Source organism: Camelus bactrianus, chromosome 2 (genome assembly GCF_048773025.1).
Source record: "Camelus bactrianus isolate YW-2024 breed Bactrian camel chromosome 2, ASM4877302v1, whole genome shotgun sequence".
NCBI classification, from domain to species: Eukaryota; Metazoa; Chordata; class Mammalia; order Artiodactyla; family Camelidae; genus Camelus; species Camelus bactrianus.
Window position 1 is genome coordinate 7267456 of NC_133540.1, and position 24688 is coordinate 7292143.

A 24688-nucleotide genomic window follows, 5' to 3' on the forward strand; every position below is an offset into this window, starting at 1 on the left:
TTATCCACCATACAAGGCATAATGGCGCTTACAAGCATTTTCTCATTTTTTGAAATTTTTCCTCACGCCACTTTCGAAAATGAGGCAGTTTTCACTGAAAAATGCTCTTGGATAGAGTTCTACACAATAGACATTTAATTTACATAGGTTTGCTTACCGTCAAATTGTGTGTTCGGAGAAAGCTGCATGCATAACCGTTTCGACAAATATTCACTACAGAATTTTTTAGCATGTGGATTACTGAACTTTCATCCACCATACAATTCATATTGACAGTTAGAGCCATTTTCTCAGATTTCGAAGTGTTTTTCTAATGCCATGTTTGAAAATGAGGCAGATTTCGCAGATAAATGCTTTTGGAGCGAGTTCTACCTAATACATGTGTAATTTGCAAGGTTTCTATTACCGTGATAGTCTGTGTCCGAACACATTACATAGATCACGGATTCGACAAACATTGATTAATGAGTTGGGAACGTGTTGATTTCCGAACATTCATCCAACAAACACGGCATAGTTACACCTAGAAATTTTTCTCTGTGTTTGCAGATTTGTCCGAATGCCAGTTGCAAAAAACAGGCAGATTTCACAGGAAAATTCTCTTCGAGCGTTTTCTATCAGACAGACATGAAATTTACAATGTTTCACTTACCATGACGTTCCTTGTTCAGCACACGCTCTATGCATATTGGATGTATAAAACATTCATTACTGATTAGAGAGCATGTGGATTTCCGAAATTTAATCCACCATACAAGGCATATTTACACCTAGAAATATTTACTCTGCTTTCACAGCTTTTTACTAACATCAGGATTTAAAATCATGAAGTTTCCTCAGGAAAAACCTCTTCAAGCGATTTCTATCCAGAGGAATTGTAATTTAAGCAGTTTCTCTCAAAGTGACTTTCCGTTTTCTGAACATGCTACTAGCATCACGGATTTGACAAACGTTAATTACTCAGTTGTGTGCATGTGGATTACAGAACTTTCATCCACCATATAAGACATATATACACCTAGAAATATTTACTGTGATTTCACTACTTTTTCCAACCGTCTGTTTTGAAAATCATGATGTTTTTGCAGAAGTAATCTCTGCAAGCGAGTTCGACCCAGTAGAATTGTAATTTCAATAGTTTCCCACAAAGTGACTTTCCATGGTCCGAACATGCTAAATTCATCAGGATTTGACAAACATTCATTACTCAGTTGTGTGCATGTAGATTACAAAATTTTCATTGACCATATAATGCATATATATACCTAGAATATATTATTCTGAGTTCGCAGATTTTTCCTAATGGCAGTTTAGAAAATCAGGCAACTATAGCAGGATAAATTTCTTGTAGCATGTTCTGCACATTGGACATATAATTTCCATACTGTCCCTCGCCGTGAAATTCCGTGCTTCAAACATGCTACTTGCAGCGCAGGTTCGACAAATATTCACTGCTGAGTTTTTAGCATGTGGATTACTGAACTTTCATCTACCATAAAATGTATATATACAGATAGAAACATGTACAAATATATGCAGATTTTTCCTAACGTCAGTTTCTGAAATCAGGCAGTTTTCAAAGAAATATACTCTTGGAACTTGTTCCACCCAATAGACATGTAATTTACAGAGATTCGCTCATCGTCAAATTCTGTGTTCTGAAAAAAATGCATGCATCATGGTTTCGAAAAATTTTCACTACAGATTTGTTAGCATGCGTTTTTCTGAACTTTCATCACCATACAAGTCATATTGACGCTTAGAAGCTTTTTCTCAAAATTCGAATTATTTCCTAATGCCAGTTTGGAAAATGAGGCAGATTTCACAGAAAAATGCTTTTGGAGCAAGTTCTACCAAGTGGACATGTCATTTAAATGCTTTCACTCACCGTGACATTGCATGTTCCGAACACGCTACATGCATCACTGATTCGACAAACATTCTTTATTGAGTGGTGAACATGTGTATTACCGAACTTTCATCCACCATACAATGTGTATTTACACATAGAAACATTTATTCTTATTTAGTAGATTTCTCCTTACGTCAGTTTCTAAAATCATGCAGTTTTCGCAGAAAAAACTTCTTGGGGCGAGTACTACCCAATACACATGTAATTTACATTTGTCCCCTCACTGTGATATTCCAAGTTCTTAACATGCTACATGCATCACAGATTCAGAAAGCATTCATTACTGTGTTATGAGTATGTGCATTAAAAACTTTCATCCACCATACAAGACATAATAGCACCTAGAAACATTAACTCTGAGATAGCATCAATTTCCTAATAGCAGTTTTGAAAATTAGGCATTTTCTTAAGGAAAAAACTGTTGGAGCGATTTCTACCCACTAGGCATGTAATTTACATGGATTCCATAGCTGTGAAATTACATCTTTCGAACACGCTACATGCATAACTGATTTGACACATATTCACTACAAATGTGTTTGCATGTGGATTAACGAACTTTCAACACAATAAAAGGCATAGTGACACTTTGAAGCATTTTCTCTGATTTCACAGAGATTTCCAATCGCCAGATTCCAAAATGCAGCAGATAACACAGCAAAAATCTCTTGGAGCGTGTTCTACCCAATACACTTGTAATTTACATAGATTTGCTCACCGTGAAATTCCGTGTTCTGAACACGCTACATGCATCTCGGATTCCACAAATATTAACTACAGAGTTGTTAGCATGTGGATTACCATAGTTTTATCCACCATACAAGGCATAATGGCGCTTACAATCATTTTCTCATTTTTTGAAATTTTACCTAAAGCCAGTTTCGAAAATGAGGCAGTTTTCACAGAAAAATATTCTTGGAGAGAGTTCTACACAATAGACATGTAATTTACATAGATTCACTCACCGTCAAAATCTGTGTTCTGACAAAGATGCATGCATCAAAGTTTCGACAAGTATTCACTACAGATTTCTTAGCATGTGCATTTCTGATCTTTCATCCACATTCAAGTCATATTGACACTTAGAAGCATTATCTCAGATTTCGAATATATTTCCTAATTCCAGGTTTGAAAGTGAGGCAGATTTTTCAGTAAAATGCTTGTGGAGCGAGTTCTACCCAATGGACATGAAATTTAAATGCTTCCGCTCATCGAGAATTTCTGTGTTCCAAACATGCTCCCTGCATCAGGGATAAGAGAAAAACTCTTTAATGAGTTGTGAACATTAGAATTACCGAATTTTCATCCACCAAACAAGGCATTATTACACGTAGAAAGACTTTTCCAGATTTAGTAGATATCTCCTAATGTCAGTTTCTAAAATCATGCAGTTTATGCAGAAATATCCTCTTGGAGAGAGTTTTACTCAATAGAGATGTAATTTACATAGATTCGCTCACTGTTAACTTCCGTGTTCTGAGAAAGCTGTATGCATCACTGAATCGACAAAAATTCACTACAGAATTGTTAGCATGTGGATTACTGAGTTTTCATCCACCATTAAAGTCATATTGCACTTAGAAACATTTTCTCAGATTTCAAACTCTTTTCCTTATGCCAGTTTTGAAAATGAGGCAGATTTCACAGAAAAATATTTTTGGAGTGAGTTTTACCCAATAGATATATAATTTACAAAGTTTATTTCACCATGATATTCTGTGTTCTGAATATGATACGTGCATCACGGATTCGACAAACATTTTTTAATGAGTTGTGAACATGTGGATTACCAAACTTTCATCCACCAAACACGGCATATTTACACGTAGAAATGTTTCTCCTCGTTTGCAGGTTTGTCCTAATGCCACTTGCGAAATACAGGCAGTTTTCACAGAAAAATTCTCTTCGATCGTGTTCTATCCAATAGACATTGAATTTACAATGTTTCACTTACCATGACATTCCGTGTTCATAACACGCTACATGCATATTGGATTTAGAAATCATTCATTACCTAGTTGTGAGCATGTGGATTTCTGAAATTTCAACCACCATACAAGGTATATTTACACCTAGAAATTATGACTCTGCTTTCACAGCATTTTCATTACTTCAGTTTCAAAAATCATGAAGTTTTCGCAGGAAAAAACTCTTCATGCGAGTTCTACAAAGGAGAATTGTAATTTAAATAGTTTCCCTCAAAGTGACTTTCCATTTTCTGAACACGCTATATGCATCACTTATTTGACAAACATTCATTACTCAGGTGTGTGCATGTGGATTACAGAACTTTCATCCACCATACAAGGCATAAATACACCTAGAAATATATACTCTGATTTCACAGATTTTTCCTAACTTCAGTCTCGAAATCATAAAGATTTCCCAGAAAAAATCTCTTCATGTGACATCTATCCATTAGAATTGCAATTTCAATTGTTTCCCTCAAAGTGACTTTCCGTGGTGCGAACATGTTAAATTCATCACAGATTTGACCAACATTCATTACTCAGTTGTGTGCCTGTGATTTACAGAAGTTTCATCCACCATAGAATGCATATATAAACCTTGAAACTATTATTCTGATTTTGAAGCTTTTTCCTAACTGCAGTTTAGAATATCAGGCAACTTTTGCAGGAAAATTCTCTTGTAGAGTGTTCTACACAGTAGACATGTAATTTACATAGATCTCCTCGCCGTGACCTACCGTGCTCCGAACATGCTACATGCACAGCAGTTCGACAAATATTAAGTGCTGAGTTGTTAGCATGTGGATTAATGTACTTTCATTTACCATACAATGTATAAATACAGCTAGAAGCATGTACTCAGTATTTGCAGATATTTCTTAATGCCAGTTTCGAAAATAAGACCCTTTTCACAGAAAAATCCTCTTGGAGTGAGTTCTACCCAATAGACTTGTAATTTACATACTTTCAGTTACCATGACGTTCTGTGTTCCGAATTCATTACATGCATCACAGAATCTACAACATTCTTTAATGCGTGTACTCATGTGCATTACAAACTTTCATCCACCACACAAGACATATTTGTACCTAGAAACATTAACTCTGAGTTCGCAGCAATTTCCTAATAGCAGTTTTGAAAATTATTCATTTTTTTTGGAATAACATTTTGGAGCGATTTCTACCCACTAGGCATGTAAATAACATAGATTCCATTGCTGTGATATTACGTCCTTCGAACACGCTACATGCACAACGGATTCGAGATATATTCACTACAAATATGTTTGCATGTGGATTACCGAACTTTCAGCATAATAAAAGGCATATTGATACTAAGAAGCATTTTCTCTGATTTCAAAGAATTTTCCAAAGGCAGTTTAGAAAATGTGGCAGATTTCTTAGCAAAAATCTTTTGAGGCAAGTTCTATCCGAGACTTGAAATTTACCTAGATTCGCTCACCGTGAAATTCCGTGTTCTGAACACGCTACATGCATCTCGGATTCCACAAATATTAACTACATAGTTGTTAGCATGTGGATTACCGTAGTTTTATCCACCATACAAGGCATAATGGCGCTTACAAGCATTTTCTCATTTTTTGAAATTTTTCCTCACGCCACTTTCGAAAATGAGGCAGTTTTCACTGAAAAATGCTCTTGGATAGAGTTCTACACAATAGACATTTAATTTACATAGGTTTGCTTACCGTCAAATTGTGTGTTCGGAGAAAGCTGCATGCATAACCGTTTCGACAAATATTCACTACAGAATTTTTTAGCATGTGGATTACTGAACTTTCATCCACCATACAATTCATATTGACACTTAGAGCCATTTTCTCAGATTTCGAAGTGTTTTTCTAATGCCATGTTTGAAAATGAGGCAGATTTCACAGATAAATGCTTTTGGAGCGAGTTCTACCTAATACATGTGTAATTTGCAAGGTTTCTATTACCGTGATAGTCTGTGTCCGAACACATTACATAGATCACGGATTCGACAAACATTGATTAATGAGTTGGGAACGTGTTGATTTCCGAACATTCATCCAACAAACACGGCATAGTTACACCTAGAAATTTTTCTCTGTGTTTGCAGATTTGTCCGAATGCCAGTTGCAAAAAACAGGCAGATTTCACAGGAAAATTCTCTTCGAGCGTTTTCTATCAGACAGACATGAAATTTACAATGTTTCACTTACCATGACATTCCTTGTTCAGCACACGCTCTATGCATATTGGATGTATAAAACATTCATTACTGATTAGAGAGCATGTGGATTTCCGAAATTTAATCCACCATACAAGGCATATTTACACCTAGAAATATTTACTCTGCTTTCACAGCTTTTTACTAACATCAGGATTTAAAATCATGAAGTTTCCTCAGGAAAAACCTCTTCAAGCGATTTCTATCCAGAGGAATTGTAATTTAAGCAGTTTCTCTCAAAGTGACTTTCCGTTTTCTGAACATGCTACTAGCATCACGGATTTGACAAACGTTAATTACTCAGTTGTGTGCATGTGGATTACAGAACTTTCATCCACCATATAAGACATATATACACCTAGAAATATTTACTGTGATTTCACTACTTTTTCCAACCGTCTGTTTTGAAAATCATGATGTTTTTGCAGAAGTAATCTCTGCAAGCGAGTTCGACCCAGTAGAATTGTAATTTCAATAGTTTCCCACAAAGTGACTTTCCATGGTCCGAACATGCTAAATTCATCAGGATTTGACAAACATTCATTACTCAGTTGTGTGCATGTAGATTACAAAATTTTCATTGACCATATAATGCATATATATACCTAGAATATATTATTCTGAGTTCGCAGATTTTTCCTAATGGCAGTTTAGAAAATCAGGCAACTATAGCAGGATAAATTTCTTGTAGCATGTTCTGCACATTGGACATATAATTTCCATACTGTCCCTCGCCGTGAAATTCCGTGCTTCAAACATGCTACTTGCAGCGCAGGTTCGACAAATATTCACTGCTGAGTTTTTAGCATGTGGATTACTGAACTTTCATCTACCATAAAATGTATATATACAGATAGAAACATGTACAAATATATGCAGATTTTTCCTAACGTCAGTTTCTGAAATCAGGCAGTTTTCAAAGAAATATACTCTTGGAACTTGTTCCACCCAATAGACATGTAATTTACAGAGATTCGCTCATCGTCAAATTCTGTGTTCTGAAAAAAATGCATGCATCATGGTTTCGAAAAATTTTCACTACAGATTTGTTAGCATGCGTTTTTCTGAACTTTCATCACCATACAAGTCATATTGACGCTTAGAAGCTTTTTCTCAAAATTCGAATTATTTCCTAATGCCAGTTTGGAAAATGAGGCAGATTTCACAGAAAAATGCTTTTGGAGCAAGTTCTACCAAGTGGACATGTCATTTAAATGCTTTCACTCACCGTGACATTGCATGTTCCGAACACGCTACATGCATCACTGATTCGACAAACATTCTTTATTGAGTGGTGAACATGTGTATTACCGAACTTTCATCCACCATACAATGTGTATTTACACATAGAAACATTTATTCTTATTTAGTAGATTTCTCCTTACGTCAGTTTCTAAAATCATGCAGTTTTCGCAGAAAAAACTTCTTGGGGCGAGTACTACCCAATACACATGTAATTTACATTTGTCCCCTCACTGTGATATTCCAAGTTCTTAACATGCTACATGCATCACAGATTCAGAAAGCATTCATTACTGTGTTATGAGTATGTGCATTAAAAACTTTCATCCACCATACAAGACATAATAGCACCTAGAAACATTAACTCTGAGATAGCATCAATTTCCTAATAGCAGTTTTGAAAATTAGGCATTTTCTTAAGGAAAAAACTGTTGGAGCGATTTCTACCCACTAGGCATGTAATTTACATGGATTCCATAGCTGTGAAATTACATCTTTCGAACACGCTACATGCATAACTGATTTGACACATATTCACTACAAATGTGTTTGCATGTGGATTAACGAACTTTCAACACAATAAAAGGCATAGTGACACTTTGAAGCATTTTCTCTGATTTCACAGAGATTTCCAATCGCCAGATTCCAAAATGCAGCAGATAACACAGCAAAAATCTCTTGGAGCGTGTTCTACCCAATACACTTGTAATTTACATAGATTTGCTCACCGTGAAATTCCGTGTTCTGAACACGCTACATGCATCTCGGATTCCACAAATATTAACTACAGAGTTGTTAGCATGTGGATTACCATAGTTTTATCCACCATACAAGGCATAATGGCGCTTACAATCATTTTCTCATTTTTTGAAATTTTACCTAAAGCCAGTTTCGAAAATGAGGCAGTTTTCACAGAAAAATATTCTTGGAGAGAGTTCTACACAATAGACATGTAATTTACATAGATTCACTCACCGTCAAAATCTGTGTTCTGACAAAGATGCATGCATCAAAGTTTCGACAAGTATTCACTACAGATTTCTTAGCATGTGCATTTCTGATCTTTCATCCACATTCAAGTCATATTGACACTTAGAAGCATTATCTCAGATTTCGAATATATTTCCTAATTCCAGGTTTGAAAGTGAGGCAGATTTTTCAGTAAAATGCTTGTGGAGCGAGTTCTACCCAATGGACATGAAATTTAAATGCTTCTGCTCATCGAGAATTTCTGTGTTCCAAACATGCTCCCTGCATCAGGGATAAGAGAAAAACTCTTTAATGAGTTGTGAACATTAGAATTACCGAATTTTCATCCACCAAACAAGGCATTATTACACGTAGAAAGACTTTTCCAGATTTAGTAGATATCTCCTAATGTCAGTTTCTAAAATCATGCAGTTTATGCAGAAATATCCTCTTGGAGAGAGTTTTACTCAATAGAGGTGTAATTTACATAGATTCGCTCACTGTTAACTTCCGTGTTCTGAGAAAGCTGTATGCATCACTGAATCGACAAAAATTCACTACAGATTTGTTAGCATGTGGATTACTGAGTTTTCATCCACCATTAAAGTCATATTGCACTTAGAAACATTTTCTCAGATTTCAAACTCTTTTCCTTATGCCAGTTTTGAAAATGAGGCAGATTTCACAGAAAAATATTTTTGGAGTGAGTTTTACCCAATAGATATATAATTTACAAAGTTTATTTCACCATGATATTCTGTGTTCTGAATATGATACGTGCATCACGGATTCGACAAACATTTTTTAATGAGTTGTGAACATGTGGATTACCAAACTTTCATCCACCAAACACGGCATATTTACACGTAGAAATGTTTCTCCTCGTTTGCAGGTTTGTCCTAATGCCACTTGCGAAATACAGGCAGTTTTCACAGGAAAATCCTCTTCGATCGTGTTCTATCCAATAGACATTGAATTTACAATATTTCACTTACCATGACATTCCAAGTTCATAACACGCTACATGCATATTGGATTTAGAAATCATTCATTACCTAGTTGTGAGCATGTGGATTTCTGAAATTTCAACCACCATACAAGGTATATTTACACCTAGAAATAATGACTCTGCTTTCAAAGCATTTTCATTACTTCAGTTTCAAAAATCATGAAGTTTTCGCAGGAAAAAACTCTTCATGCGAGTTCTACAAAGGAGAATTGTAATTTAAATAGTTTCCCTCAAAGTGACTTTCCATTTTCTGAACACGCTATATGCATCACTGATTTGACAAACATTAATTACTCAGTTGTGTGCATGTGGATTACTGAACTTTCATCCACCATACAATTCATATTGACACTTAGAATCATTTTCTCAAATTTTGAAGTGTTTTTCTAATGCCAGTTTTGAAAATGAGGCAGATTTCACAGATAAATGCTTTTGGAGCGAGTTCTACCTAATACATGTGTAATTTGCAAGGTTTCTATTACCGTGATAGTCTGTGTTCCGAACACGTTTCATGGATCACGGATTCGACAAACATTAATCAATGAGTTGGGAACGTGTTGATTACCGAACATTCATCCATCAAACACGGCATATTTACACCTAGAAGTTTTTCTTTGTGTATGCAGATTTGTCCGAATGCCAGTTGCAAAAAACAGGCAGTTTTCACAGAAAAATTCTCTTCGAGCGTTTTCTATCAGACAGACATGAAATTTACAATGTTTTATTTACCATGATATTCCTTGTTCAGAACAGGCAATAAGCATAATGCATTTATAAAACAATCATTGCTGATTCGAGAGCATGTGGATTTCCGAAATTTAATCCACCATACAAGGCATATTTACACCTAGAAATATTTACTCTTCTTTCACAGCTTTTTCCTAACTTCAGGTTTTAAAATCATGAAGTTTTCTCAGGAATAAACCTCTTCAAGTGAGTTCTATCTAGAGGAATTTTAATTTAAGCAGTTTCCCTCAAAGTGACTTTCCGTTTTCTGAACATGCTACATGCATCAAGGATTTGACAAACGTTAATTTCTCAGTTGTGTGCATGTTGATTACAGAACTTTAATCCACCTTATAAGACATATATACACCTAGAAATATTTACTCTGATTTCACTACTTTTTCCTATCGTCTGATTTGAAAATCATGATGTTTTTGCAGAAGTAAACTCTGCAAGCGAGTTCAACCCAGTAGAATTGTAATTTCAAAAGTTTCCCACAAAGAGACTTTCCATGGTCCGAACATGTTAAATTTATCACGGATTTGACAAACATTCATTACTCAGTTGTGTGCATGTACATTACAGAATTTTCATCCACCATATAAGGCATACATAAACCTAGAAAACTTTATTCTGAGTTCGCAGCTTTTTCCTAATGGCAGTTTAGAAACTCAGGCTACTATAGCAGGATTAATCTCTTGTAGTATGTTCTACATATTGGACATATAATTTACATAGAGTCCCTCGCCGTGAAATTCCGTGCTTCAAACTTGCTACTTGCACTGCAGGTTCAATAAATATTCACTGCTGAGTTGTTAGCATGTGGATTACTGAAATTTCATCTACCATAAAATGTACATATACAGCTAGAAACATGTACAAAATATATGCAGATTTTTCCTAACGTCAGTTTCTGAAATCAGGCAGTTTTCAAAAAAATATACTCTTGGAACTTGTTCCCCCCAATAGACTTGTAATTTACATAGATTCGCTCATCGTCAAATTCTGTGTTCTGAAAAAAACATCAGAAAACATGCATCACGGTTTCGAAAATTATTCACTACAGATTTTTTAGCATGTGTATTTCTGAACTTCATCACCATAAAATTCATATTGGCACTTAGAAGCATTTTCTCAAAATTCGAATTTTTTCCTAATGCCAGTTTAGAAAATGAGGCAGATTTCAAAAAAAATGCTTTTGGAGCAAGTTCTACCAAGTGGACATGTCATTTAAATTCTTTCACTCACCGTGATATTGCATGTTCCGAACACGCTATATGCATCACTGATTCGACAAACATTCTTTATTGAGTGGTGAACATGTGTATTACCGAACTTTCATCCACCAACCAATGTGTATTTACACATAGAAACATTTATTTTTATTTAGTAGATTTCTCCTTACGTCAGTTTCTAAAATCATGCAGTTTTCGCAGAAAAATACTCTTGGAGCGACTAATACCCAATAGACATGTAATTTACATTTTTCCCCTCACTGTGACATTCCATGTTCTGAACATGCTACATGCATCACAGATTCAGAAAGCATTCATTACTGTGTTATGAGCATGTGCATTACAAACTTTCATCCACCATACAAGACATAATAGCACCTAGAAACATTAACTCTGAGTTTGCAACAATTTCCTAATAGCAGTTTTGAAAATTAGGCATTTTTCTAAGGAAAAACTGTTGGAGCAATTTCTAACCACTAGGCATTTAATTTACATAGATTCCATTTCTGTGAATTTACGTCTTTCGAACACGCTACATGCATAACGGATTTGACACATATTCACTACAAATGAGTTTGCATGTGGTTTACCGAACTTTCAACACAATAAAAGGCATAGTGACACTTTGAAGCATTTTCTCTGATTTCACAGTGTTTTGCAATCGCCAGATTCCAAAATGCAGCAGATTTCACAGCAAAAAACTCTTAGAGCGAGTTCTACCAAATAGACTTGTAATTTATATAGATTCACTCACCGTGAATCTCCGTGTTCTGAACACGCTACATGCATCTCAGATTCTACAAATATTCACTACAGAGTTATTAGCATATGGTTTTCCGTACTTTCATCCACCATACAAGGCATACTGACACTTACAAGCATTTTCTCATTTTTTGAAAGTTTTACCTAAAGCCAGTTTCGAAAATGAGGCAGTTTTCACAGAAAAATATTCTTGGAGAGAGTTCTACACAATAGACATGTAATTTACATAGATTCGCTCACCGTCAAAATCTGTGTTCTGACAAAGATGCATGCATCAAGGTTTCGACAACTATTCACTACAGATTTGTTAGCATGTGCATTTCTGATCTTTCATCCACATACAAGTCATATTGACACTTAGAAGCTTTTTCTCAGATTTCGAATATGTTTCCTACTGCCAGTTTTGAAAGTGAGGCAGATTTTGCAGTAAAATGCTTGTGGAGCGAGTTCTACCCAATGGACATGAAAGTTAAATGCTTCCACTCATCGAGGATTTCCGTGTTCCAAACATGCTCCCTGCATCAGTGTTTCGACAAACACTCTTTAATGAGTTGTGAACATTAGTATTACCGAATTTTCATCCACCAAAGAAGGCATATTTACACGTAGAAATACTTTTTCAGATTTAGTAGATATCTCCTAATGTCAGTTTCTAATATCATGCAGTTTATGCAGAAATATCCTCTTGGAGCTAGTTCTACTCAATAGAGATGTAATTTACATAGATTCGCTGACCGTTAAATTCCGTGTTCTGAGAAAGCTCTATGCATCACTGAATCGAAAAAAATTCACTACAGACTTGTTAGCATGTGGATTACTGAGTTTTCATCCACCATTAAAGTCATATTGCACTTAGAAACATTTTCTCAGATTTCGAACTCTTTTCCTTATGCCAGTTTTGAAAATGAGGCAGATTTCACAGAAAAATACCTTTGGAGTGAGTTCTACCCAATAAATTTGTAATTTACAAAGATTTTTCACCATGATATTCTGTGTTCCGTATATGAAACGTGCATCACGGATTCGACAAACATATTTTAATGAGTTGTGAACATGTGGATTACCATACTTTCTACCACCAAACACGGCATATTTACACCTAGAAATGTTTCTACTCGTTTGCAGGTTTGTCCTAATGCCACTTGCGGTATATAACCAGATTTCACATAAAAAATCTCTTCGATCATGTTCTATCAAATAGACATGAAATTTACAATGTTTCACTTACCATGAAATTCTGTGTTCATAACACGTTACATGCATATTGGATTTAGAAATCATTCATTACTTAGTTGTGAGCATGTGGATTTCTGAACTTTCAACCACCATACAAGGTATATTTACACCTAGAAATATTTACTCTGCTTTCACAGTTTTTCCTAACTTCAGTTTAAAAATCATGAAGTTTTCACAGAATAAACGTCTTCATGCGAGTTCTACCCAGTAGAATTGTAATTTAAATAGTTTCCCTCAAAGTGACTTTCCTTTTTCTGAACATGCTACATGCATCACGGTTTGACAAACATTCATTACTAAGTTGTGTGCATGTGGATTACAGAACATTCATCCACCATACAAGGCATAAATAAACCTAGAAATATTTACTCTGATTTCACAGATTTTTCCTAACGTCAGTCTCGAAAATCATAGTTTTCCCAGAAAAAATCTCTTCATGTGACATCTACCCATTAGAATTTTCAATTTCAATTTTTTCCCATAAAGTGACTTTCCGAGTTGTGAACATGCTAAATTCATCACGGATTTGACAAACATTCATTACTCATTTGTGTGCCTGTGATTTACAGAACTTTCATCCACCATATAATGCATATATAAACCTTGAAAATATTATTCTTATTTTTCAGCTTTTTCCTAACTGCAGTTTAGAATATCAGGCAACATTTGCAGGATAATACTCTTGTAGAATGTTCTAAACAATAGACATGTAATTTACATAGATCCCCTCGCCGTGACATACCGTCCTCCGAACATGCTTCATGCACCGCATTTCGACAAATATTAATTGCTGAGTTGTTAGCATGTGGATTAATGTACTTTCATCTACCATACAATGTATATATACAGCTAGAAGCATGTACTAAATATTTGCAGATATTTCTTAATGCCAGTTTTGAAAATAAGACATTTTTCACAGAAAAATACTCTTGGAGTGAGTTCTATCCAATAGACTTGTAATTTAAATAGTTACTGTTACCGTGATGTTCCGTGTTCCGAATACATTACATGCATCACAGATTCTACAACATTCTTTCATGAGTGGAAGCATGTGCATTACCAAATTTCATCCACCAGACAAGACATATTTGCACCTAGAAACTTTAACTCTGAGTTCGCAGCAATTCCCTAATAGCAGTTTTGAAAATTAGGCATTTTTTTTGGAAAAAACTTTTGGAGAGATTTCTACCCACTAGGCATGTAATATACATAGATTCCATTGCTGTGAAATTATGTCTTTCGAACACGCTACATGCATAAAGATTCGACATATATTCACTACAAATGTGTTTGCATGTGGATTACCGAACTTTCAGCATAATAAAAGGCATATTGATACTTAGAAGAATTTTCTCTGATTTCACAGAGTTTTCCAAATGCCAGTTTTGAAAATGCGGAAGATTTCGCTGTAAAAAGCTTTTGGAGCGTGTTCTGTCCGAGAATTGTAATTTACATAGTTTCGCTCACCGTGAAATTCCTTGTTCTGAACACACTACATGCATCTCGGATTCCACAAATATTAACTACAGAGTTGTTAGCATGTGGATTATCGTACTTTTATCCACCATACAAGGCATAAAGGCGCTTACAATCATTTTCTCATTTTTTGAAAGATTTCCTAACGCCACTTTGGAAAATGAGGCACTTTTCACCGAAAAATTCTCTTGGAGAGGATTCTACACAATAGACATTTAATTTACATAGGTTCGCTCACCGTCAAATTCTGTGTTCCGAGAAAGCTGCATGCATATCAGTTTCGACAAATATTCACTACAGAATTTTTTAGCATGTGGATTACTGAACTTTCATCCACCATACAATTCATATTGACACTTAGAATCATTTTCTCAAATTTTGAAGTGTTTTTCTAATGCCAGTTTTGAAAATGAGGCAGATTTCACAGATAAATGCTTTTGGAGCGAGTTCTACCTAATACATGTGTAATTTGCAAGGTTTCTATTACCGTGATAGTCTGTGTTCCGAACACGTTTCATGGATCACGGATTCGACAAACATTAATCAATGAGTTGGGAACGTGTTGATTACCGAACATTCATCCATCAAACACGGCATATTTACACCTAGAAGTTTTTCTTTGTGTATGCAGATTTGCCCGAATGCCAGTTGAAAAAAACAGGCAGTTTTCACAGGAAAATTCTCTTCGAGCGTTTTCTATCAGACAGACATGAAATTTACAATGTTTTATTTACCATGACATTCCTTGTTCAGAACAGGCAATAAGCATAATGCATTTATAAAACAATCATTGCTGATTCGAGAGCATGTGGATTTCCGAAATTTAATCCACCATACAAGGCATATTTACACCTAGAAATATTTACTCTGCTTTCACAGCTTTTTCCTAACTTCAGGTTTTAAAATCATGAAGTTTTCTCAGGAATAAACCTCTTCAAGTGAGTTCTATCTAGAGGAATTTTAATTTAAGCAGTTTCCCTCAAAGTGACTTTCCGTTTTCTGAACATGCTACATGCATCAAGGATTTGACAAACGTTAATTTCTCAGTTGTGTGCATGTTGATTACAGAACTTTAATCCACCTTATAACACATATATACACCTAGAAATATTTACTCTGATTTCACTACTTTTTCCTATCGTCTGATTTGAAAATCATGATGTTTTTGCAGAAGTAAACTCTGCAAGCGAGTTCGACCCAGTAGAATTGTAATTTCAAAAGTTTCCCACAAAGAGACTTTCCATGGTCCGAACATGTTAAATTTATCACGGATTTGACAAACATTCATTACTCAGTTGTGTGCATGTACATTACAGAATTTTCATCCACCATATAAGGCATAAATAAACCTAGAAAACATTATTCTGAGTTCGCAGCTTTTTCCTAATGGCAGTTTAGAAACTCAGGCTACTATAGCAGGATTAATCTCTTGTAGTATGTTCTACATATTGGACATAAAATTTACATAGAGTCCCTCGCCGTGAAATTCCGTGCTTCAAACTTGCTACTTGCACTGCAGGTTCAACAAATATTCACTGCTGAGTTGTTACCATGTGGATTACTGAAATTTCATCTACCATAAAATGTACATATACAGCTAGAAACATGTACAAAATATATGCAGATTTTTCCTAACGTCAGTTTCTGAAATCAGGCAGTTTTCAAAAAAATATACTCTTGGAACTTGTTCCCCCCAATAGACTTGTAATTTACATAGATTCGCTCATCGTCAAATTCTGTGTTCTGAAAAAAACATCAGAAAACATGCATCACGGTTTCGAAAATTATTCACTACAGATTTTTTAGCATGTGTATTTCTGAACTTCATCACCATAAAATTCATATTGGCACTTAGAAGCATTTTCTCAAAATTCGAATTTTTTCCTAATGCCAGTTTAGAAAATGAGGCAGATTTCAAAATAAAATGCTTTTGGGGCAAGTTCTACCAAGTGGACATGTCATTTAAATGCTTTCACTCACCGTGATATTGCATGTTCCGAACACGCTACATGCATCACTGATTTGACAAACATTCTTTATTGAGTGGTGAACATGTGTATTACCGAACTTTCATCCACCAACCAATGTGTATTTACACATAGAAATATTTATTTTTATTTAGTAGATTTCTCCTTACGTCAGTTTCTAAAATCATGCAGTTTTCGCAGAAAAATACTCTTGGAGCGACTAATACCCAATAGACATGTAATTTACATTTTTCCCCTCACTGTGACATTCCATGTTCTGAACATGCTACATGCATCACAGATTCAGAAAGCATTCATTACTGTGTTATGTGCATGTGCATTACAAACTTTCATCCACCATACAAGACATAATAGCACCTAGAAACATTAACTCTGAGTTCGCAAAAATTTCCTAATAGCAGTTTTGAAAATTAGGCATTTTTCTAAGGAAAAAACTATTGGTGCAATTTCTAATCACTAGGCATTTAATTTACATAGATTCCATTTCTGTGAATTTACGTCTTTCGAACACGCTACATGCATAACGGATTTGACACATATTCACTACAAATGATTTTGCATGTGGATTACCGAACTTTCAACACAATAAAAGGCATAGTGACACTTTGAAGCATTTTCTCTGATTTCACAGAGTTTTGCAATCGCCAGATTCCAAAATGCAGCAGATTTCACAGCAAAAAACTCTTGGAGCGAGTTCTACCCAATAGACTTGTAATTTATATAGATTCACTCACCGTGAATCTCCGTGTTCTGAACACGCTACATGCATCTCAGATTCCACAAATATTCACTACAGAGTTATTAGCATATGGTTTTCCGTACTTTCATCCTCCATACAAGGCATACTGACACTTACAAGCATTTTCTCATTTTTTGAAAGTTTTACCTAAAGCCAGTTTCGAAAATGAGGCAGTTTTCACAGAAAAATATTCTTGGAGAGAGTTCTACACAATAGACATGTAATTTACATAGATTCGCTCACCGTCAAAATCTGTGTTCTGACAAAGATGCATGCATCAAGGTTTCGACAACTATTCACTACAGATTTGTTAGCATGTGCATTTCTGATCTTTCATCCACATACAAGTCATATTGACACTTAGAAGCTTTTTCTCAGATTTCGAATATGTTTCCTACTGCCAGTTTTGAAAGTGAGGCAGATTTTGCTGTAAAATGCTTGTGGAGCGAGTTCTACCCAATGGACATGAAAGTTAAATGCTTCCACTCATCGAGGATTTCCGTGTTCCAAACATGCTCCCTGCATCACAGTTTTGACAAACACTCTTTAATGAGTTGTGAACATTAGTATTACCGAATTTTCATCCACCAAAGAAGGCATATTTACACGTAGAAATACTTTTTCAGATTTAGTAGATATCTCCTAATGTCAGTTTCTAATATCATGCAGTTTATGCAGAAATATCCTCTTGGAGCTAGTTCTACTCAATAGAGATGTAATTTACATAGATTCGCTGACCATTAAATTCCGTGTTCTGAGAAAGCTCTATGCATCACTGAATCGAAAAAAATTCACTACAGACTTGTTAGCATGTGGATTACTGAGTTTTCATCCACCATTAAAGTCATATTGCACTTAGAAACATTTTCTCAGATTTCGAACTCTTTTCCTTATGCCAGTTTTGAAAATGAGGCAGATTTCACAGAAAAATACCTTTGGAGTGAGTTCTACCCAATAAATTTGTAATTTACAAAGATTTTTCACCATGATATTCTGTGTTCCGTATATGAAATGTGCATCACGGATTCGACAAACATACTTTAATGAGTTGTGAACATGTGGATTACCATACTTTCTACCACCAAACACGGCATATTTACACCTAGAAATGTTTCTACTCATTTGCAGGTTTGTCCTAATGCCACTTGCGGTATATAACCAGTTTTCACATAAAAAATCTCTTCGATCATGTTCTATCAAATAGACATGAAATTTACAATGTTTCACTTACCATGAAATTCTGTGTTCATAACACGTTACATGCATATTGGATTTAGAAATCATTCATTACTTAGTTGTGAGCATGTGGATTTCTGAACTTTCAACCACCATACAAGGTATATTTACACCTAGAATTATTTACTCTGCTTTCACAGTTTTTCCTAACTTCAGTTTAAAAATCATGAAGTTTTCACAGAATAAACGTCTTCATGCGAGTTCTACCCAGTAGAATTGTAATTTAAATAGTTTCCCTCAAAGTGACTTTCCTTTTTCTGAACATGCTACATGCATCACGGTTTGACAAACATTCATTACTAAGTTGTGTGCATGTGGATTACAGAACATTCATCCACCATACAAGGCATAAATACACCTGGAAATATTTACTCTGATTTCACAGATTTTTCCTAACGTCAGTCTCGAAAATCATAGTTTTCCCAGAAAAAATCTCTTCATGTGACATCTACCCATTAGAATTTTCAATTTCAATTTTTTCCCATAAAGTGACTTTCCGAGTTGTGAACATGCTAAATTCATCACGGATTTGACAAACATTCATTACTCATTTGTGTGCCTGTGATTTACAGAACTTTCATCCACCATATAATGCATATATAAACCTTGAAAATATTATTCTTATTTTTCAGCTTTTTCCTAACTGCAGTTTAGAATATCAGGCAACATTTGCAGGATAATACTCTTGTAGAATGTTCTAAACAATAGACATGTAATTTACATAGATCTCCTCGCCGTGACATACCGTCCTCCGAACATGCTTCATGCACCGCATTTCGACAAATATTAATTGCTGAGTTGTTAGCATGTGGATTAATGTACTTTCATCTACCATACAATGTATATATACAGCTAGAAGCATGTACTAAATATTTGCAGATATTTCTTAATGCCAGTTTCGAAAATAAGACATTTTTCACAGAAAAATTCTCTTGGAGTGAGTTCTATCCAATAGACTTGTAATTAAAATAGTTACTGTTACCGTGACGTTCCGTGTTCCGAATACATTACATGCATCACAGATTCTACAACATTCTTTCATGAGTGGAAGCATGTGCATTACCAAATTTCATCCACCACACTAGACATATTAGCACCTAGAAACAATAACTCTGAGTTCGCAGCAATTTCCTAATAGCAGTTTTGAAAATTAAGCATTTTTCTAAGGAAAAAACTTTTGGAGCGATTTTTACCCACTAGGCATGTAATTTACATAGATTCCATTGCTCTGAAATTACGTCTTTCGAACACGCTACATGCATAACGGATTTGACACATATTCACTACAAATGTGTTTGCATGTGGATTAACGAACTTTCAACACAATAAAAGGCATAGTGACACTTTGAAGCATTTTCTATGATTTCACAGAGATTTCCAATCACCAGATTCCAAAATGCAGCAGATTTCACAGCAAAAAACTCTTGGAGCGATTTCTACCCAATAGATTGTAATTTACATAGATTCACTCACCGTGAATCTCCGTGTTCTTAACACGCTACATGCATCTCTGTTTCCACAAATATTCACTACAGAGTTATTAGCATATGGTTTACCGTACTTTCATCCAACCTAAAAGGCATACTGACACTTACAAGCATTTTCTCATTTTTTGAAACTTTTACCTAAATCCAGTTTCGAAAATGAGGCAGTTTTCACAGAAAAATATTCTTGGGAGAGTTCTCCACAATAGACATGTAATTTACATAGATTCGCTCACCGTCAAAATCTGTGTTCTGTCAAAGTTGCATGCATCAAGGTTTCGAAAATTATTCACTACAGATTAGTTAGCATGTGGATTTCTGATCTTTCATCCACATACAAGTCATATTGACTCTTAGAAACATTTTCTCAGATTTCGAATATATTTCCTAATGCCAGGTTTGAAAGTGAGGCACATTTTTCAGTAAAATGCTTGTGGAGCGAGTTCTACCCAATGGACTTGAAATTTAAATGCTTCCGCTCATCGAGAATTTCCGTGTTCCAAACATGCTCCCTGCATCACGGATAAGACAAACACTCTTTAATGATTTGTGAACATTAGAATTACTGAATTTTCATCCACCAAACAAGGCATAATTACACGTAGAAAGACTTTTTCAGATTTAGTAGATATCTCCTAATGTCAGTTTCTAAAATCATGCTGTTTATGCAGGAAAATCCTCTTGGATCGAGTTCTAATCAATAGAGATGTAATTTACATAGATTCGCTCACCGTTAAATTCCGTGTTCTGAGAAAGTTGTATGCATCACTGAATCGACAAAAATTCACTACAGATTTGTTAGCATGTGGATTACTGAGATTTCATCCACCATTAAATTCATATTGCACTTAGAAACATTTTCTCAGATTTCGAAATGTTTTCCTTATGCCAGTTTTGATAATGAGGCAGATTTCACAGAATAATACTTTTGGAGTGTATTCTACCCAATAAATATGTAATTTACAAAGTTTATTTCACCATGATATTCTGTGTTCTGAATATGGTACGTGCATCACGGATTCGACAAACATTGTTTAATGAGTTGTGAACATGTGGATTACCAAACTTTCGTCCACCAAACACGGCATATTTACACGTAGAAATCTTTCTCCTCGTTTGCAAGTTTGTCCTAATGCCACTTGCGAAATACAGGCAGTTTTCACAGAAAAATTCTCTTCGAACGTGTTGTATCCAATAGACATTTCCACCATAGAAGGCATATTTACACCTAGACATATTTACTCTGCTTTCACAGCTTTTTCCTAATTTCAGGTTTTAAAATCATGAAGTTTATCAGGAAAAAACCTCTTCAAGCGAGTTCTATCCAGAGGAATTTTAATTTAAGCCGTTTCCCTCAAAGTGACTTTCCGTTTTCTGAACATGCTACAAGCATCACGGATTTGACAAACGTTAATTACTCAGTTGTGTGCATGTGGATTAGAGAACTTTCATCCAGCTTATAAGACATATATACACCTAGAAATATTTACTCTGATTTCACTACTTTTTCCTACCGTCTGTTTTGAAAATCATGATGTTTTTGCAGAAGTAATCTCTGCAAGCGAGTTCGACCCAGTAGAATTCTAATTTCAATAGTTTCCCACAAAGTGACTTTCCATGGTCCAAACATGCTAAATTCATCATGGATTTGACAAACATTCATTACTCAGTTTTGTGCATGTAGATTACAGAATTTTCATCCACCATATAAGGCATATATAAACCTAGAAAACATTATACTGAGTTCGCAGCTTTTCCTAATGGCAGTTTAGAAAATCAGGCAACTATAGTAGGATAAGTCTCTTGTAGCGTGTTCTACACATTGGACATATAATTTACATAGAGTCCCTCGCCGTGAAATTCCGTGCTTCAAACTTGCTACTTGCACCGCAGGTTCGACAAATATTCACTGCTGAGTTGTAAGCATGTGGATTACTGAAATTTCAACTACCATAAAATGTATATATACAGCTAGAAACATGTACAAAGCATATGCAGGTTTTTCCTAACGTCAGTTTGTGAAATCAGGCAGTTTTTAAGAAATATACACTTAGAACTTGTTCCACCCAATAGACATTTTATTTACATAGATTCGCTCATCGTCAAATTCTGTCTTCTGAAAAAACTGCATGCATCACTGTTTTGAAAAATATTCACTATAGATTTGTTAGCATGCGTATTTCTGAACTTTAATCACCATAGGGTTCATATGGACCCTTAGAAGAATTTTCTCAAAATTCGAATTTTTTCCTAATGCCAGTTTGGAAAATGAGGCTGATTTTAAAGAAAAATGCTTTTGGAGCAAGTTCTACCAAGTGGACATGTAATTTAAATGCTTTCACTCACCGTGACATTGCATGTCCCGAACACGCTACATGCATCACTGATTCGAAAAACATTCTTTATTGAGTGGTGAACATGTGTATTACCGAACTTTTATCCACCATAAAATGTGTATTTACACATAGAAATATTTATTCTTATTTAGTAGATTTCTCCTTACGTCAGTTTCTAAAATCATGCAGTTTTCGCAGAAAAATACACTTGGAGCGACCACTACCCTATAGACTTGTAATTTAATTTTTTTTCTCACTGTGACATTCCATGTTCTGAACATGCTACATGCATCACAGATTCAGAAAGCATTCATTACTGTGTTATGATTATGTGCATTAAAAACTTTCATAAACCATGCAAGACATAATAGCACCTAGAAACATTAACTCTGAGTTCACATCAATTTCCTAATAGCAGTTTTGATAATTAGGCATTTTCCTAAGGAAAAAACTGTTGGAGCGATTTCTACCCACTAGGCATGTAATTTACATGGATTCCATTGCTGTGAAATTACATCTTTCGTACACTCTACATGCATAACAGATTTGACACATATTCACTACAAATGGGTTTGCATGTGGATTACCGAATATTCAGCATAATAAAAGGCATATTGATACTTAGAAGCATTTTCTCTGATTTCACAGAGATTTCCAATCGCCAGATTCCCAAATGCAGCAGATTTCACAGCAAAAAGCTCTTGGAGAGAGTTCTACCCAATAGACTTGTAATTTACAAAGATTCACTCACCGTGAAACTCCGTGTTCTGAACACGCTACATGCATCTCAGATTCAACAAATATTCACTACAGAGTTATTAGCATAAGTTTTACCATACTTTCATCCACCATACAAGGCATACTAACACTTACAAGCATTTTCTCATTTTTTGAAAGTATTTCCTAAAGCCAGTTTCGAAAATGAATCAGTTTTCACAGAAAAATATTCTTGGGGAGAGTTCTACACAATAGGCCTGTAATTTACATAGATTCGCTCACCGTCAAAATCTGTGTTCTGACAAAGATGCATGCATCAAGATTTCGAAAAGTATTCACTACAGATTTGTTAGCATGTGCATTTCTGATCTTTCATCCACATAAAAGTCATATTGACATGAAGAAGCTTTTTCTTAGATTTCGAATATTTTTCCTACTGCCAGTTTTGAAAGTGAGGCAGATTTTGCAGAAAAATGCTTGTGGAGCGAGTTCTACCCAATGGACATGAAATTTAAATGCTTCCGCTCATCGAGAATTTCCGTGTTCCAAACATGCTCCCTGCATCACGGATTCGACAAACACACATTAATGAGTCTTGAACATTAGAATTACTGAATTTTCATCCACCAAACAAGGCATATTTACACGTAGAAAGACTTTTTCAGATTTAGTAGTTAACTCCTAATGTCAGTTTCTAAAATCATGCAGTTTATGCAGGAAAATCCTCTTGGAGAGAGTTCTACTCAATAGAGATGTAATTTACATACATTCGCTCACCGTTAAATTCCGTGTTCTGAGAAAGCTGTATGCATCACTGAATCGACAAAAATTCACAACAGACTTGTTAGCATGTGGATTACTGAGTTTTCATCCACCATTAAAGTTATATTGCATTTAGAAACATTTTCTCATATTTTGAACACTTTTCCTTATGCCAGTTTTGAAAATGAGGCAGATTTCACAGAAAAATACTTTTGGAGTGAGTTCTACCCAATAAATATGTAATTTACAAAGTTTATTTCACAATGATATTCTGTGTTCTGAATATGATATGTGCATCACGGATTCTACAAACATTTTTTAATGAGTTGTGAACATGTGGATTACCAAACTTTCATCCTCCAAACACGGCATATTTACACCTAGAAATGTTTCTCCTCGTTTGCAGGATTGTCCTAATGCCACTTGCAAAATACAGGGAGTTTTCACAGAAAAATTCTCTTCGATCTTGTTCTATCCAATAGACATGAAATTTACAATGTTTCACTTACCATGACATTCCGTGTTCATAACACGCTACATGCATATTGGATTTAGAAATCATTCATTACTTAGTTGTGAGCATGTGGATTTCTGAAATTTCAACCTCCATACAAGCTATATTTACACCTAGATATAATGACACTTCTTTCACAGCATTTTCCTTACTTCAGTTTCAA